Genomic DNA, 20,365 nt, shown 5'->3' on the forward strand with positions numbered 1-20,365 from the left:
CAAAAATTGTGTTAAGTGATATTCATTTTCTTGAGATCTACAAACACATGCATAAGTAGGAATTCCAAGCCATACATCTTCTTTAGAAACATAAGCAATCAACACTTTTTCATCTAAAGCATTTCTACTCTACTGTTGGAAAGCTTCACTCAAGATGTGCTGAATAACTTCAGAAAGCTGGTTTTATGATTGACTTTGGAATAAAATTCTATAATCCTCAGAATCATTTTCTGGAGGAAGGGTAATCCCAGATTTGCCTGCAAGAGTTTAATCTCTCTTAATTTGGGGGTTCTGTAACACCTGTGGTAAATGACACATTTCAATATGGTATTCTGTGATCAGAAAGCCAAAACAAGTGGGAAAACAAACCTGTCTGATGACTTATCAGATTCCAAATAATGGGAAATCAAAGCAGCCAGCAGAGTCATAACAGATGTCCTACTTTCCTGTGAGAAATGCAGAGTGGGATTAAAGGCAAAATTGATGGCTAAATGAATAAGATAATATTTGTGTTGCATTAATAGCATAAAATATTCCCATAATTTTTCTCCATGTGTAATTCATCTCAAGTCTGGATTCTGTTTTGTTTCTTCCTTCTTCAGAACAATAATAATAATAATAATAATAATAATAATAATAATAATAATAATAATAATAATCTGATTCTAAAGACCTAGAAAATGATTAGCGTCAGTTCAGGGATACAGGATTTAATGCCTGTTCATAGTGACAGAGCTAATCTGCTTCCCCAAGTGAAAAATGAAGACTTTTGGGGTACTGACAGAAACAGCTTGCTACTTCATTCTTAATTCTTTTTTTCAGAGGTGCTTGCATGAATTGAAATTTTGTAATATTAACTCTAGAAAATACAATAAATATGTTTATTTAGTAGCAAAAAGAACCCTTAATCCTTCAATACAACCTTTGATCCAAGAAGAAACTTTCAAACCTCAAACCCTCATTTTTGGAAATCTTTTACCAAGACTAACCAATTACATTTTGCTTGTATTTTTCTACCATAAGACTGATGAAATGAATGATAACTGAGGCTCATTATTCAGAACTTCTTTATTTTCTTCTTATTACTTCCTTATTTCCTCTTTGATTCCCTTCTCTCCTTCTGCTTCCTCCTATACCCACAATTTAGTTAGAGGAGAGCTACTACACTAATGTTTACTTTGTACACAGTACTCAGTGCACTCACTTGGAGATTTGCCTGGGTGTGTTATCCCCATACCAAGCTATCCACTGACCAGAAAAACGCAATCAAAATTAATGTGTTTTTGTTGTTCAAAGTGTTGAAAATATTGCTACATCATCATATTGTCTATGAAACTGACCAAGCCAACAAGCTATTGCATAGGACGCTTTATATTCAGTTCAGCGTCTTCTTTACAGACTTCCTAATTTGTTTAAAGAATTGCTGATCAACAAAGTGTCTTGAAACCCTGATACCTGATTAATGATCTTGTTATTAAAACTAATCTAAATGCATGCTTCAGGGTACCTTTAAAGGAAAAGAAGGTTTTTAGTTAGGAAGGCAAGGAGAAATTGAAAACACTGTTTATGTGTAACAGATACATTCGTTGACTTATAGCTTAAATATTTTGCTTGTAATAATGTGTTTTAATCATGGTAAATAGCAAGAATTTTCTGAGGCAAGATGTTCCCCACCTAAAATATTTCAGTGTTCATTGACCTCACCTACACTATCAGGATCAATAAACCCTCTCTGACCTGACAGTTGGAGTAGGAATAGCAGCGTAATGTCTTTTCTAGAGATGATAAACATTTTGCAAACAGGTGGTCTGATTGTTCTTTTGGGGCATAAGAGTTCTACAAGGAAAGTTATAATTACAAAGATGAAAAAAGGTCAGATTTTCTAGAGTTCTTCTTGAATAGCCAAATATGCACTGAGGAAGCCAATACTTTTTTTTTTTCTGCCTTGTGAAAGAAGCTATCTTGCAAGTTTATTAACTACATGAAATATATATAGCAGGTAGAAATTTTCTTCAAATCGAAGTGAGATAAGTTTCCAACTGTAACACAAGACTATTTAGTAAATTGACTCTTTATTGCTCTCTCATCTTTCATAAGCTGCCCTATTAGTTTGCCTAAAACCCTCGTCACTATATTAAAATTTCATTAGCTAGAAAAAAAGAAAAAGGGAAAAAAAAAAGGATGAAGCTTCCTTTTAAGCTTTAACTTTAAGCTTCTCTATTCTTATTCAGCAAATATCATTTTTGCTAGACATACAGAAGTGTTTGTTTAACTTCATAGAATAGCTACAGGTGTTATTTTCCATCTTTGTATGAATTATTTTTTCCTTTCTATGATTTATTTTTTTCCTTATATAGAATATTTTTCATTTGAAGCGTATTACCTGATGTTAAGCAGAGAAACAAGCCTGAATTCAAAGTATTTCAGAGGTTAGAAGAGCTGATCTGAGCATCTAACCAGGAGCATGGTCCCAGCAACAGGAGTTAAAAATAAAATCCACGTGGACAGATTTGTAGGTTGTGGAAAATTTTCTGACTAATCAGTGTTAGCTAGAACTTTTAGTATGTTACAGAAATTCAAGTAAGTGCCCATTTAAGATTAAACACACTTTTGACTGCTAGTAATATCTATACTCTCTTTGCATAGGACATAGCTGCAGTTATAAAAACATTTCTATCAGCACACTGACTTCCAGACCCCATAGTGAGTTTGTGGATACCACAACTAGAAAAATCATTTGACTTGTAAATAGGGTACCTGTTGATCAAATAATTGTTGAAATTAATAAATAGATAATTCCAAAATTTCAGATTGGAAAATACACACCTAAAGTTTCTGTTCTGAAGATCTGTTTCTTTCAATTCTGGTGATATATCTACCATTTAATTCTTTTTTTTTTTTTTTTTCTTTTTGTGAAGGTTTGAATGTATGTGGTTCCTAGAGAATATTTTTGCAAAATAAATGCTTCCCTGGCTATCATCATAATTTCCTAATCTCTTAAATTTCTTTGGTACTGCCAGATATCAAGAGTTAAAAAATATCTAGGCACAGTAACTCGGCAGACAACTTGTATGTGAGCTCTGCTTAAATTCAGCGTTTAATGGAATAAATGGAAATGTTTCCAGTGATTCTGGATGGCCCCATAAAGCCATATGTCACAGTGGTTCCTCTTAGCTTTGCAGTACTCTGTTCCATATTGTGCATGCATACCTATTCTAGAAATGGTCCTCCATTTGTGGCACTTTAAAGATTCAGTAAGTTGTATTACTTAGCTGCACAGCAATTAAACTATATGAGCTCTACAGTTAAATGATGTGGTCTCCAGACGAGCAGAAATCTCTGCTTTCGCTTTGCATATAGTTTCAGAGTCCGTGTTTCAAAACTGCCATTCTCTTGGCTTCATTAAGCAATGTCTTGGCCAGTGTAATTCAGTGCATTGCATTACACACAGCATCTCTAGTGAAAGGGTACAACAAAACTGAACACTTTGTCATTGCTGTTCACATGAAAATGTGTTTGTCAACTTATCACAGCCAAAGACCCATTTTGTCTTCTCCCCTGCAGCCAACCCCTTTTCAGCAGTGTCATCAGCACACGTCCCTACCCCAGCACATAATTATTATCTGAACAGACTGGAAGGGTCCAGCTGTGAAAGGTGTTCTCCTACAGGAAACATATGGCTCTGCAGAGGGTCCCACCTGTGGTGGCTTCAGCAACTGCAGACTGCCACATGAAAGACTTCCAAGCAGCTCAGCATCCTGCTTTCTTGTGCCCCTCATCCTGTGTTCTGGTTTCATGCAGTTTTGATTCAAAGCAATCTGCACTCTATCTCACGAGCCATTCAACAACAGTAAAGCAGGCACTTAGAGAACGGCACCTGTATTTATTCTGGAAGTAGATAAAAATGCTCAATACTCTACCTTAACACCTACCTAAACTTTCTCCTTCACTATTACATTTCATACCTTGTTTTGGTTTTTTTTTGAAAAAAAAAAAAATTCAGGTGTCTCTTCACAAGGAAATGCAGTGACCTCTTCACTTGTGGGATAATAGGGCAAACAGTCTTGTGAATTGAAGATAGTTCACAACTTTTCATGTAGATTACTACATGGGGACAAAGACTAGAAGAGGTGCCCATGTTTACTTAGAGGTCCCAGCTACTGTGAAAATTAGAAGTTTCCAGCAGGATACATGCACTCTTCAGTGTACAGCCCCTGACACTGGCACATCAGGAGCACTAGTAAGGGACAGCTTGTTCTTTTTTCCCTTCCAAAACAGTATTCACATCTTCTTTCAAGGCTCTTTATGAGGTATTTATTGTATTTTCTTTTCAGTAGTGTTTCTTTTCAGAGTTAAGGGGTGTAGCCGGTTAACCATTAACAATTAACCGTAACTGAAAGCCTCTTAAATGCTGTACATTTTCTTTAGCAAAAGTGAATGTTAGGTTTTCTTTCCTAGTTACTTTAGGCAATTGCACCACAAGTAGCCAGTCACATAAATGACATTATGAATAATTATGAATGACGACCTCCATCCCTCTCTCCTTTTTCAGTATTGTTGCAGCTTGTTGTAGCTTCACAGAAGCTAAGCTGCACAGTTTCTTATCCCTAGTTGCCATTACTGAAGAAGCTAAACTGGACTACATAGACTGAAACACAAACTGGCTAGCATTCAAAGCCGTCATTCATTCCTTGTCAGACCCAGAGATCTGCACAGCAATGGCGAGGTACTCAGACAGCATTTCTGGCTGTAAGGACTGCAAAGAATCCTTGGAGCTCACGTTGCCTCTTTCTCTCTTTTTCTCCTCTTTTTGTTGATTTTTTTTTGTTTGTTATTGTTGTTCATTTGTTTGTGTTTAGCACTTTCATGAAAGGATGTCTTCTTTTTTTCCGCCATGATAACTGAGATATGATGCCTTCCTGTGGAAATATTCTTTTAGGAGACAGAACAATTCTACCAATGTGAAATACTTTTGCCCCTTTTTATCAGCAGTGTTTTACTATTTAGAGTTGAACTGACTTATGCTGAGACAAAAATTGGCCTAGCACCTTTCAAGGTACCTAACTAGGTTTAGTATCTTCTAAAATTTCCCATACAATTTTGAAATATCAGATTGTAATGTGCTATTGAAACAGAATAAACTGTGTTAATGCAGCTCTATTTTGAAAACAGAACATTTTTTAAAGTTTTTATTGAAGGAACAATGGCAGGACATTAAAATTACAGGGCATCAATATTATGTAGTTTCTGCATGTAGTTACTTGACCATTTAATATCTTATTTATAACCAGTAGAGGTTGAATTGTAAGCATCATCAAATTACAGGTTTAATAAAACAACAATTTTCATCTCCACTGGACAGATATATTTTTTCAAAGTTAAATCAGACACCATGACTAGGATGAAAGCTGTCAAGCGCTTTAATGTTTGCCATTGTCTCTGGCAATAAAATATGATGCTGCACAATTTTGTAGCTCAAAGCAGGATGTACAAACTTGTGTCTGTAAGTGCGAGCTAGTGCCCTGAATATTTGCAATCTAATAAAGCCAAACACATGTCTCTACTCCAAGTGCTTTTCTCCTTGTTTCTCCAAACAGAAATATATGGCTTTATTAAGTGTATAAATTGTGTTGTGGTAAACACACTAGACTCCATTTCCTTCTGATACTGTGTACATACCCTGCTTTTGTTCACATTTTGTTAGGATTGATTAATCCTCTTGGAAAGCTTAGCACACCTACTTAAAAAGAAAGAGGTAAAAAACTTCTGAAACAGCCTCCTTTTCTTCCCTCTTTATATGGTGACCCAGGCCAACACAGTGCCTCTCCAATCCCATTTGCAGCAAGCACCTCCTCATTTATAAAAATGAAAACACATCCAGTTACATACTGCCTCCCCGTGCAAATCTCAGAGTAATAGGTCTTAGCTGAGATCTCTGCAGGAAATTAAGTCTCTCCCTGAGGTGGGAACACATCCACAGCTTTATTTACTGCCATACAGGAAAAGGAAGGGGAAGGGGAAGAGAAAGAGAAGGTGCAAGGCAGGGCAGAGGCCCCTCACTGGCTCTCCTGTGTGCAAAGCAGTGGTGGAGTCAGGCAAGTTCAAAGGTGAGCTCTGTGAGTCTGGGGCTCTGCAGATCCAATGGCTTGAGAACATTCTTGTGATTCCTCACCAGAAGTAAAGAAGTCAGAAAAATGAAGCAGAAACTCCCTGGAAATGCAGTTCCCCTGTCATATTAGATGCTGTGCATGCCAGGGATGAATCTGATTTTTTTTTTAGAGAAGTGTGTTTATTCAGATGGCACAGATATGGTCAGTAAATCTCTTTGTCCTACACATCTCCATAAGGATCCTGATTTCTGCAGCCCCAGGGTACATGGATATATATGCAAGCTAAGCCATCAATATGCAGGCAGTGCAGCTCTACTCCATAAGCTTTACTGTAGCCCCTGGCTACACCACCAGCTGCTACCACAGTAATCCTTCCTATACAGCTACTTTTTCCCATGGCTCTGGATGTTATTGGACCATTGTTCATATCGGTATCTACTCCAGGCAGTTTCTCAGCTCACACACTGCCACTGAGAGAAGTGCCCTGCAAATCATAACACGCAGCACACTCAGAGAGGCTTCGCACATCCTTTTTATGCTCATCTATGTGGTATCTCAATTAAGGTTCAAGAATTTAAAAGGCTCACCTATGTGTATAATTGAAACAGCCGTGGACTCCAAGTGCCTACCATGCCGCAACAAATTGACATGCAGGAAGGCTTCCTCAGAGCTGAATCTCTTGCTCCTTCCCCTGCTTAGCTCCTCAGGGCTCTCTCACTCTTGCAGATGCAGGAGTACAATAGCATTAAGTCTTATTCGTGGTTGGCCGGTCACTTGCAGTAATGACTCCCCTACCTGTCTCCTTACTATCACCTCCCAGCTGGACTGCTCTTTCCCATTTGCCTTTCACCCCCACTGCCTTTAGCTTTTTCAGCATTCGCCTGTATAGCAATGTTTCCTCGATTTAAAAAGGACTGAATAGCAAGTAGAAGATCCCAATGTGATTCACAATTCTGCGTATGACATGGAACACAATCAAATCATACACACCATCAAAATAATGCTTTGTGTGAGATTCATCAGGTTTATCAGAGAGAAAGCCAAGAGATGAAAGAAGAGGATGAAGAGATACAGCCAACTAATTAAGCAGTTGTTTTCTGGAGTGATTGTAGAACAGACTGCCTTCAGGCACTGCAAGATGAAAATAATATATAAAAAGGCTTGAAACAAAGCAGTCTGCAAATGAAGCAAAGCATAATAGAACATGGCAAGTTAGTAAATACAAATGAAATATTAAAACTTGACAAAAATATGAAAAGATTTTAATGAGTATTATAGAATAACCTGAAACAAATCCCGTTTGTTTTTAAAATGAGAAATATTTGGTCACGATGCAGGTTTCTATCGTGTTGCATACCAATTTTCTCCTCCATCCTATTCCCCTGCCTCCCATTCCAATAACTTTCACACACATTAACAAATGTTGAGCAAATCTGGTATAGCTATAAGGTTCTCCAAAGACAAGTCAGTCGCTTGTGTTTCCTGAAATAGATCTATGGATATAAATTGGATATTTTGATTTCCTAATGTAAATGCCTGAAATACAAAAATAATAATAATAATAAAAGTAAAAAAAATTGCCCTGCAAATTCATAAGGTATTAAGTACTGGAGAGTACATGGTGGAGAGAGGGAGAGAATTTGTAAATATTCTAATTATGGAAAAAGCTTTGGAGGGACCTACCAAGAAAACACAAGGCACACGTGGATGAAATCAGAGTAGTTAAGCAAATTCCACATTCAGACAAGGTTGTCAGAAAGAGAGGAAGGAAGCCATTGGGGTTGCATCAATGGAAATAAGGAAATCAAGAGTCTTAATTACCAACTGTGCAAAACAAAAATTAAGAATGGAAGATATACAAACTGAGCAAGTAGAAGAAACATTCTGGGATTGTTATAGTGACTTGTTCTAGTGATTGTTATAGTAGTAGAAAGTATCTGTGGCGATTAATAATGGAGCTGCAGGCAGCACAAAAAATAAGGAAAGGTCTAAGGATCAGAGTTATGAACTTCAGTTTTAAGATGTCATACAAAGACAGAAATGTAAGGGAACTAGAAAAATGCCAAAGGGGAGAGGCATCTGCAAGGGGCACGGGGAGAAAGATTAGGACAGCAGCACCACATGCCATGATACTCAGTTACAGGCAGGGCTGTAACCCAACTAAGCATGTCCTGCATTTTGTGATCTAACTGGTGACTTTCACAATATCTTTATAGAGCCTAGGGATTAAATTTTAAATTACATCAAACCCCAGAAAAAATAGTTTTAAGGATCTTATGAACAGTTTTGCCCACTATTAATAAAGGAAAAATAAAAGTTTGTAAGTGTGACACCATTCCCTTACTAATTGGCAGGTTATGGAAACAGAGACCCACTAGTTAATGAACAAAATGACATCCCCTTGAGTTGGTATGGCTGAAGAGAAACTTCAAATTCATGTGAACAGAGCATAGTCCGTCTAGAATGACACGCTGCAAGAAAGACAGCGAGGAAGCAAGACTGCTCTTTGATTTACAAATGCTTCTCAGCAATGAATTCGTTTCAGGAACAGAAGGCAATCTCTTCTGGAGAAACAAATAAGCAAAAAGCAAAACAGAATAAAGAGCCAGAATGTAAACTAAATACTTGGCTGGCTCAGAGCCTCCAATCTGACGTCTCAGGTTATAAATAATCGAGGGCACTTGTATTATCCATGTTGTAGAGCACTGGTATTCATGAATACTTAAAAATCCTCTGACAACTGGTAATGTTTCATCAACCAGAAAGTATAAAAGGCAAATTAGTGTTGTTTTTTCATCACCCTTTGTGGGCAAAAAGATCAAAGAAGAGATTTTCATACTGGCATAGACCTTGTCAGTCTTTTTCCCTGCTTATACATAAAGATGTGTTTCTGCAATATGACAATGAAGTCTGGCAGATGTTAAAAGGAAAGTCACCCCCTACAGAAACTGAGCAACTTCAGGATATGAAGATTCTTATGAGTATTTTTTAAAGGATTTGGTCTTATTTCATGTTTATTTTATTATTTTATAACAAGAACTGGACAAGTTTTTTTTTTTTGGTGAATCTTGCTTTTGGCATCTTTGAATTTTTTTTTTTTAACATAAGAACAGTAAATTAATAGCTCTGGCACAGAAAAAAAAATAAATCCCAAAATGTAGCATTATAGATGCAATGTTCAATAGAATTACAATACTAATAGAATTACAATACTAATACAATATCAAGTTTAGCAAAATTGAAGTAGAATTGAAATAGTATATTATATTGTATAGTCAATTACTATAGTACTATATTACATATACAATTTAAAATATACATTTTTGAACAGTATATATTCCCTTGGTGGCACAAAGATCTCTATGAAGTATTTCAGAGTATTTCTTTGTATTTCAATATTTCTTTGTCTCTGAAACTGTAGACTAATGTTAGGAGAATCTGAGAATTTTTCTTCTTCCATTAAATGTCCATCTCTGGAAAAAGTCATATCTTAAAACTGAAACTCTGCATATGGCCATGTTTCCTATGCAAAGTACTTCACAATACAATTTCTATCTTAAATATATATATATGTGTGTGTGCATGATTTTCTTTAACTCAGATTTCCAGAATTATGTTTTAGTGATCATTCTCTAGATAAGGAGGAAATTCAAAGCCATATCAGCTGCTCATTATCCATTGTACTACAATTGCTTTCTCTTCTACCAGTCTATCCTCTTTTCTCAGCTGCTGTCTTAAAATATGCACATGCCAGTTCATCCATACCTTTAAAGACTCAAATGGAAGGAGTGACCTTCACTTTCCTCTTGTAACAACCCAGAGGTACAAGTAGCCCAGAAGCCATGCCTGTCCCCATCCCTGGTTTGGGGCTGCAGTCCTGGGTAACAGCAGCTTTTCTTACAGCCATTTCTATGGGATACTGTGGGCTGGACATGGGTAGCCTGGGGTGCCATGAGTGTGCTCCCAGGGTGCTCCCAGGTCTGCGTCTGGCCTAGGCCTGCTGCATCAGGACCTGGGTAGACCATACAGTCATGGCAGGGACAGCTGGTGGCTTTGGGCCTCATGTCACCCAGAAACCAAAGCTGCACCCAGTCTGAAACAGTGGTGTGGCAGGATCAATGAGCAGTACTTTGAACAGTTGCTTACTAAAATGGGAGGCAGACCATACTATAAAACAGGATTAGATGCTGCATTAAGGTTTTTGTGGAAGCCTTCAGACAAGTATCCACTCCACCTTGTATTTAACATTCATCTGATGAGTTTAATCAAGACTATAGGCTCTCTTTGTGTGACAAATTGGCTCTTGCTAGCATTTCCTTTCATCTCTCTTAAGAAGAAAGGACATTAAAATGAAAATGCAGTTTTATAAGAACTGTAATTCTAAAAGACTGCAATGTACTCAAAACGCAGCGAAAGGTGCAGAGCTAAAAATAAAAATGGCTACAGATAGAAATCGCTTTTCAGATTTCAGCCATATAAAGATTATTCACTGCCAGTGATATGCGGCCACTTCTGAGTAATTCACAAAATATTCTTTGCCATATAATGTATGCAGAAATGTTTTTTCTTTGGTGTTGGAAAGGGCAAGTGAAAAGCAGCTGCTGTCTTCCTCCCGGCTGAAACTACAGGTAGAATTTGAGGTAGATGGAAAGCTGGGGACAAGTTAGCAAAATAACACCCATATTCTTCCGAAATGAAATGCTTGGAAGATATTTAATGTAAAAAACAAACAAACAAACAAACAAACAAACAAACAAAAAACAGGCAGAGACTACCTTTCTCTCTCATTAAAGACTGTTTTGACGAATTAGTGTTCTTATTCTTAACAGTAAAAGTTAATATACCAAAGTTTATTACTTTCAGTGTTTGACATTTTAGTGACCCATGTAAGTATATACCAGGATGTACACTTAAAATGCTAATTTTATAGAATAGGAGCTTCCATTATTAAAAAAACAACAAAAAAAAACTCTTCTCCGGGTGATGAGGAAACATTTATTTATTTTATCTGGGTCATAACTGTCATCGTAGCTAAAGAATATCCATTTAGGTGCAAGAAAAAAAAAATCTTGGATAAGTATTTACAGTAAGAACAAATAAATAAACAACTGGTGCTTGGCTTTTTAGTTTGCTTTGATTTCAGTAGCAGAAAAGACTTCTTGGTTTCCCAGCTGTAAGCTGCATGTGGTTGACAAGCGATGAACTGCCCCTTAAGGCTTGGGACACATTTCAGAACAGTTATTTGGTGTTTTCAGCCGCTTTAATTTCTGTGTACAAAAATGGAGGCTCTTGAAAGGAATTTATTTTCAAAATATGTTTGCTCTGTAATTTTATTACAACAGTCCAATGGATGCATCTAAAGTTGGACATCCAGAAATGAGACACCCAGCACTTATGATGAGTTTGGAAGCTCTTGGCCAGGAATCTAATATCTGGCTGTTATCAGAAAAATAACAGACTTCCCATTTTAATAAAACACCCTAACATTTTACCAGGATGAAGAATAGGTCAGTTCCAAATAATACTGTTGTTTCATCCTCAGTATTGCACAGTATCTCTGCTATTCATTACTGAGACTGTGCTTTTACAGTTTTTATTTGATTTAGTTACATTTATTATTTCAGTATTGACTGAGGTTTTCCTCTTCACACTTTCTCTCTTGTTCTCTATTGTGTAGAATTTCTTCTTGGGTGTTTTTTCATCTATTATTATTATGCTTTTCAGACTTTCTTCTCATAACTTTAAAACCCCAACTCTACAAATACTATTTTAATTTATCTGCCCAGCTAAAAAATAGAAATGTGTTTTCTCCCTGAGAACTAGTAAACTAACTGGAAATGAAGTGGTTACTGTCATCTGCAGCTAACAGCCTGGGGGAGAGAGGCACTTTTCAGGCTGTTTATTTGCAGCTAGGACCAAGAGGTGTCTTGATGACACCAACTCCAGTGTCTTGATGACACCAACTCCCGTGTCTTGATGAAGACTCCATCTGCAAGGTGTTGGGCTGCTCCCCCTGCAGAGCTGATGGAGGATGTTTACAGCTTGATCTGGGGTCGCCCATCTCACGGTGCCAAGATCTTGACCTTTCAGGCAAGATGCCAAGCTTCAGTGCAATCTTACTTGTTTGAGCAGAGTACATTGACACAAAACACGTGTCCGCAAAGTGCTGGAGGAAATAATGGGATACAGCCGGTGTGCTGGAAACCTGATTTCAGATATTCTCTCAAGCGGGTAATTACTCCTTGTACTAGTCTTACACAGAAAGCCTTATCCAAGATGTGCTAGCAGTAGGATAAAGCTTGCTTTATCCATACACAAACGTATCAGAATTGTTTCTTCATTACCCAATCTTTTAATAGTTATTAGCAGAAGATATACATACACATCGTAGGAAAAATTACACCAAAAAAATAAAAAGACAAACATCATAAGACCCTTGACCAGAACTTGAGCTTTATTGCTTGAATAATGTATGTTAGTTATTTGTTAATTTAAGGCTTCCCGATATGAAAAGGTGAGCTTGGTTTATTTGGAGGATTTTTTTTTAGAAATTTACATTTTTCAAAATTGACATTGTCAACAGCTTGTTTTTAGGGTTGCAGTTTTAGAACTGTTGGCCTTAACCCATGGCTGCTAAAAATGAGTATGCATAAAAGAACCATTTGAGTTTTCAAAATAAATATTCAGTATTACTTTACAAAGAATTTATACATCTGATTTCATTTTTACATTTTCTCCTCTTATTAAGGATTAATAAGAAATATCTCACTGTCTGAAATGTCCTTTTTATCTATGACTAGACATTTTAAAATCATAATTTTGCTGGTCATTTTTACCATCTACTTCTAGTATTGTAATGAAAATCATAGACAAGCTACATACTGAATTACATCAGTATGAATCTCATTTTCATTTGTGAGAACTGACACTATGTAACAGGAGGCAAATGGTGCAATAACATCACTATTTCTGCAGCAATTAGGACTTTAAAATCTGTGGCAGGATTTTGAAATCCTGCATGGCCACAGAGGAGTTAAATTCAAGGGCATTCACAAAACACCTGAAATCAGATCAGGTACAGGGAACAAAAATGGTTACTTTTCATAAACTCACTACATCCATACTATGCTTACTCCTATGCTAAACTTGAGTGAGGTCCAAAATGTTACTGGGGGGGTGGGGAGAAGATTTCACTTGGATTGAATTACTTAGGTAAGATGCATTACTTAGGAAAGTACTGACTTCAATGATTTCTGTAAGATGCCTAAGCATCATTTAAAAAAATTAAACCCAAAAACTTTTAGTGATAATCTGCATATATTAACCCCATGTTTTGTTTTGTTTTCTTTTATGAGTTACCAGTAAACTCTTTAACATGTCCATAGCTGATTGACTTAAGTGAATAAATTTGAACTATGTAAGAGATTTTTGATGTTAATGCCATGTGAGAGCTGTTTTCTCTCTGTAGGGTTTTATCGTTCCCTGCAAGCCATCAAATTTTTCAAGCTGTGTCAATGCCATTAAGAGTCAAAGAATAGATTTCTACAGCATGCGAGACAGATGCTGGCCAGATGTAGATATAAGGACTGCATATCTTCATCACTGGAAATGTTATCATGCTTATTCTCAAGTATGTGTGTGCATTTACTGCCCTGAAATAGTAAGATCTTGAATTATATTCCTATATTCCCATGAGAAAACATGGGAGGGAGTAAGATGAATAAATCAGAGGAAAGAAAACGAATCAAAACTTGAAAGAGATAGGGGCATCTTTTTTTCCTGTACAGCACAGGAAGAACAATGTGTTACTAAAAAAAAAAAAAATTTGGCCAATTTCTGCTTCATCTCAAAATGATAACAGTAATTTTTTCTGTCTTTTCTTTAACCAACCTGTTTGGTACATGAAGCTATAGAACTGAGACAGGTACTCTCATTCTGTCTTGTGAGTAGCATTTTTAAACCATACAGGACTCTACCTATTCACCTGAATGAATCACTGGGAGACAGATGTTTGGCTTTTTCTGTTTTCTGCTCCAGTACAGAATGCTATTAAGCATGTTATTATGCTCCCTTTTATGAAAATAAGTTGTTTCCCTAAGCTTAAAATACGGCTTACTTGCTTGAAGCTACACTCTTAGATATGAGCTATTACAGGTACCAAAACATTTTTTTTTCTTCTCTTGAATATAACTTCTTTATCTCTATTGAATTCAACATGGAGATTTCCACTGATTCTCCTCCTGTCACTACCAACACTCCTCCCTGTTTCCACTCTCCAAGAAAACTCAGACTTGCTGAACAGGAGACAAGGATGGCATAAACCAACTTTCTACAACTATGGGTACAGTTAAGAAACAGAAGTACATTTTACATATGGAATAGAAATCAAACTGGTTTTGAAATGTGTTTTAACAGCCCTGGAAGAACGATTGCATTCTGCCAGCAGATTATACTGCCTGGAGGATATCTGTCTTATATCTAATTATAGATTTTGCAATTATGATATTGCATAGTTTGGATTTTTTTCATTCCTGTGCTTCATTCATAGTCACTGTTGAGCTGGGCTCCAAGCATAGTCATTTTTTAACACTTATTGCCCATATTTCATATAGGTTTAAGACATGAGCAGTAAAATTTTGCTGCCAACATTAAAGAGAATTGTGATCACAAGACAGAGCTGCTTTGAACCAAAATTCTTCTCGTCAACCTTTCAGTGCAAAAGTTGCTTGAATAAAAATATCTCTAGAAATGTGGTGTGAAAGATATACTTCTGAAGCATAAAAACATTAGAAAAGAGTTTATTAAACCTCATGCTTCTTGAGAGAGAGAACTGAAATGGGATTCATCTTTTTTAGATGAATAATCAGGAAGGCAGGGTTTATAAAGAGAAAACATGCAGCATATCTCCCCGTTTAAATGTGTATGAACAAGATCCATCCTTATAGCGAGACAATGAAATGCAGATGCAATCTGAAAAGACTTCTTTACATGAAGTATAAGAAGACTTGATTCTTGACTCAGAACTGTTAATGTCATTGAAGTCATGGAAAATGAAATGTGGCAGGGGGGAGGAGGACAGACAATCCTCTATTTCCAATAATGGCCTAGAATTAGAACTATAAATGGATATAAACCTGCAATTTGGAAAGGAAGCAACATGAGTTTCCATGTTGCATTGCTCGTTCAGCAAGAAAAGCATCCACTTAGCAGCAGCACTACAGCTCTAAGCATGGCAATAAACCTTTTAAAGTGTCACTTTTTTCAACATTAATCTAATGATAAGAGAGGGAGGCAATTGCAGAAGTCATTCTTTATTGTACCACTTAGCTCCCAGAAACTTCATCAAAATCAGGAGGGACCCCTTTTTGCTCTGATTGCCTGACCCAGAATCTTTAATCCCCTTTCATTAAAACCATGCCGCTTTTTTTCCTCATGAATTGCCTTCTGCGCTTTTGGAAATCACCAGGCACAGACACAGCACAGATCAGAAGGCTAGGCCAGAGCGCAGCCCTGGCACATGAGTAGCAGTGCTCTGCACTGAGCCGGCTGTCGTTCGGATGTGAGACATAAAACTGACACCCTATTAATGAATGATAGCATTAAAAATTCCACCATACTTGATTAAAACATCTGCTTAGACTTCAAATGAGGTATGCAGTTTTCTTCAGTATTTCAACAGTGCTTAATAGCATGGCACTGTAATTCAAAACCGATAAGAGAGGAACCTCCATCAATGTATTTGTTTTTACATTCTCTTTCCCTTTGAAGAGTTTCCATTTGGGCTTTAAAAAAAAAAAAAAAAAAAAAAACACAAAAAAACCCAAAACATTGAATGTTAACATTGAGAAATAATGGGGTTAGAGAACGATTTTTAACATTTTAAACGTCTTAATGCCAAGAAAATAAAAAAAAAGAAAAAAAAAAGAAAAAGCTTTCTTTCCCTATTTCCTTTTTTCCTTTCCTTCTTTCCCCACCCACAAATAAAAAGGGTGACTGGTATTTTAGTGACCAACCATGATGAAAAGAGGGTCTGTGCAGTGTCTCGTCTGTTCTCTAATAGTTTTCTTCTATTCTCTAATAATTCTCATCTATTTTTCTAGAAAAGTGTTTAAAACATATATATAGCTCTAGCTGGTAGAAGAAAAGACCAAGTTAAAACTGGGTATAAAAGATTAACAGTGATGATACAATCAAGGAGAAATGAGTGTTTCCCTGTTTGACCAGCTGATAAACTCCCATTGGCATGACCCTCTTGAGGACATGCTAGAGGAGGTGTCTGCATTTGGCTGTAGGACTGTCTCACCAGCAGTGGAGGTGACAGCAAGCAGAGACCCTTCACCCAGGCTGCCAAGGACACCAATTACATCTTTATGGAGAGGTCAGCTCCTCGTCACTTTCCTCCCTTTGTCCAGACTGAAAATCAAATGCATTGCCCGTATTCTCCTTCTCTATATGCTTCTGTTCTACCTATTTTCATCAGTTTCTGTTGCTGTTTGTCAGGATCCATAAATCCCTCACTAGCAGAGTGAGGTAGTGATCAAGGCAAAGGGCACAGTCACAGCACAAGCAGAGCAGACTTGAAGGACCTCACCTTCCCTCAGTAATACCAAGCAGGTCAGCTCAGACTTGCTGGCCAGAAGCCAGCTGAAGATGTGCATTTCACAAGTGCTGCTGGTCTTTCTGCTGGTGAACTGGTGGGCTAAAACACATCTGTTACAGATTGACCACTGGATGATAAGCTAGATGCACTCTCCAGTTTCACAGTCATGCAAGCCACAATTGTCATAGCAGCACACTGATCCAGTTTATCTTAGAAATCAGGAGCATCTGAAGATTTGCCATCTGGAAGTGTCTACAGCTCAAACTGTCTGAAGCTCTCACTGCCCACATGGGAAAGGACATGTTATGTCCATTGCCAGAAGGTTATCAAAATTTGCATTCCACTTCAGAGCCAGAAGTGCTCAAGGCCATAATATTACTCTCTCTCAAAAGACTGTTGGAAGCTGAGTAACACTGCTGGACTCAGTGGTGAAATGACGGAAAACAGTGATGGTGCCAATCTGCACTGTGTAGAAGATCCAGGGATTTTATGATTTTCTCCTAAGCTAAACCTTTTATGGTAGGTTTTCTCTGTGATTTTGGTCCATGGGTTTTCAGCATGCCTTATGTTTCTTCTCACTCCAGTTGCGGCTCAAGATAATTTCAAATCTCTATAACTGGCAAAGGGCAACGCTGCTGCCCCAGCACCCAGTTCAGCTTTCCAAACTCAGAAGCCTGTTTACCTTGGCAGGGAAAAACAAGAGTTGCAGTTGGTTCTGATTACATTCTGATTAAAGATGGTGTGAAAGAAAATTTCTGAATTTGCCACTAAAACCATATTCAGCAGAGTGAGTGATCTTTTCACCACTCTGTCCCTTGTGAACACAGTATGTAAAACCCAGCAGTGAAAATGTGAGACAAAGTTTTAGAGCAAGTTGTTGGAGGGTGCAATCCTGTTGGAAGTGAATGGTCCACTCGGGGCAGTGTCTTGTTCATAACAAGGGACACTACTCCCACTTCAGAACTAGCTTAAGTTTGTCAGGATACAAACAATTCACAGGTTTCTTACCCTGTGAAATTCAGGGTATGTTTTGCCACAGGTTTCAAGTGCCTAGATTTACTACACAGTTACATCTGTGCAGAAACATACATAAAACCAGGCTGAACAATCTGGACTTTAGCATATCCACTTCCTTGCTTGTTGGTTTTTATTTTTCCCTTTCCTATCCCCTTGGCACAGATGGAGCAATGGATGCTTCAGCAGTCCAAGCATACCCTAAGCAAAAGCTGAAAGGAAGACTGCCTCACATCTCCTACCTGCCTTGCAAAATTCAGACTAAGGGAATTAGTGCAAGTGTGCAGCTAAACCAGGATTTTTAACTCCAAAGAGACTAGCCTAGACTCCACAGGATGTGTTATACATGAAGAATTGGAAATGATCTTGCATGCTATTTGGCCATTTCTAAGAATTTCTTGGTCTGCCAGTCATAATGCTTTGAACTCTTTGAACATTGTGAAAACATGTTCCTAATTGTTCTTTGAGTAGAAGCAGGTATAAGGTTCCTGATAAATATATGTGAATACATGATTGTTTACAGGAGACAGAGGTTGTTAAAACCAAATTACAAAGAAGGTTGACTCACAGAAGTGCAATGTCTTTGCATGATTCAATATAGTATGCAAAAAGTTATCCAGTGAAATGCTACTCCAGCAGAAACATTTTTGTATTATCTTTCTGATATATTGTGATGTTAGAGAATGTAATGATGCTATATATGGCATTCTTGGCATTTAACGGGTTACTATTGCAAATCTCTGTCTTGACTTCCCAGGACCTATTACCTGTATGGAATGATCATACTGGGATGAAAAATCATATTTTAATTACATTTACCAAGTAGCATCCATGGAGATGCATGTGACTTGGTGTGACCTTGCTGCTTTCAGTGTTACAGCTTTCAGTGGGAGATTCTTTAAATTGATCACAGAGATCACTTAGGAAAAGACTTTGTCACACATAAAGATTTTAATCAACACTACAAAATGATCTCAGTTTCCAGACCTGTAAACAGATATTGCTCTGACTGAATATGATGCACAGATATGTGTTTGATCTAACATTCAAATCAGAAACACTTGGGAATGGAATTTTGATTCAACTTACTCTGCTTCTAAAACTTTGAAGCCTGTTTTTCCTGTCATACTTAAGACAAATGAAAATTAGCTTCAGACAATTCAATAGCAATTCAAGTGTGCAGCTGGGTTCCTATATTACAGGATTGAGTTATGAATGCCTTATTAGAAATTTACGCATATTATGTGAAGTCCAAAAGAAGTTGTCCAAGAAATACATTTTTTCCCCTATTGTTATAATGATCCTTTCCAGATGAACTAAGAGATTAAAATGGGCTCACATGGGTTTTGGTTTATGCACTGAGAGTCAATAGATCTGAGCATTGCTATTCTACCCGGAAAAAATATGGTAACAGTCTGCTCAACATAGTATTTAACATATTTTCTATTATATTATTTCTGTTTTAAGTGCAACAAACAATTTTTTGTAATACAGGACTTAAAGAAAATACTGTCTCTTTTGATTAAGATGAGAGAAATGAAAACCTTTCCTGAAGTGAAGCTATTAGAGATGGCAAAATATGAACTATAATAAGGAAATAAGTGGCATACAAAGAATTTATGAAAGAAAAAATATTCATCTGTCACATAAATTAAACGTTTTCTTCCATGTACGAACACCTTCTTATGTGGTTTAAAAGCACACTGACAGACCATCTCCTGCTGCACCTTTTATAAGAAAAACAAATCTTCATATACAATCTAACTGAAAAATGAAAGACAACTTTTAATATTATCTCCATTCATCTTTGACATTTTCTCACTTCCATATTGCCATTAACAAAATTTGGTCTCTGAGAAGTTCTCTACCTGTTACATTTCAGGGACCTATGAAAGGGAAATTACTTGCTACAGTCTTCAGGAAAGCACAAACAAAACCAGGCCTCAGAGTCTTGGCTTTGTCAGCCGTGTTAGTTTCTTCTATCGTCCTTTCCAGTATAAAGTTAAAGCAGTAAACCAATGGACTTCTAAAAGTTGAAAATACTGTGTATGATGTATAAAAGTTATGAATTAATAATTTTTAATTTATCCTCAGGTGAGTGTCATGTGAAATCATCATGCAGTGGAGCTTTACCACAGTTGCTTTTGGAATGATTTGGGATGCTTGTCAATAGTATGAATAGTGTATGATGTTTTCACAGATATCAGCTATGATTCATTATTTGTGCTTACCTTTATTTTTACTGCTGTTTTCCCTTGGTTTCATTAATATAAGGTAGTTTTTCTCTCTTTTTTTTTTCTCTGCACCAGTAGTCCACTATTACATTTTCTGTTCAGTTTTGACGTTTGTTTGATTAGCAGAATTTTAAGGTCCTATGATTTCCTTCTCTGTCAGAGGACACACTTAGTTAGTTAGTGCTATATTGGCACCACTTAATTTTTATTGTCTGCACCATACCTTCTAGAAAGTCATCCCAGCCTGATTTTCAAATTTAATGCAAGGTTCATAAAAACTTTATTTGTTCTTCCTGTCACTGGTGTATACTAGTAAGTAATACAGAAGCTAATTATTATGAAACTGAGAAAGTAGGACAGTTCTCAGAAGATTAACTACAATCAATTAACAGGGGGAATGAAGTCAC

General features: G+C 37.0%; 1 protein-coding gene across 8 annotated transcripts in view; it reads left to right on the forward strand.

Moving 5' to 3' along the window:
• Positions 1 to 20,365, forward strand: part of LOC308196094 (uncharacterized protein) — a 596,499-nt gene that overhangs the window by 268,559 nt on the left and 307,575 nt on the right. The gene's annotated exons all lie outside the window — the stretch shown is intronic.

The sequence above is a fragment of the Anser brachyrhynchus genome, assembly GCF_964034855.1.
Source record: "Anser brachyrhynchus genome assembly, chromosome: 5".
In the NCBI taxonomy this organism is placed as follows: domain Eukaryota; kingdom Metazoa; phylum Chordata; class Aves; order Anseriformes; family Anatidae; genus Anser; species Anser brachyrhynchus.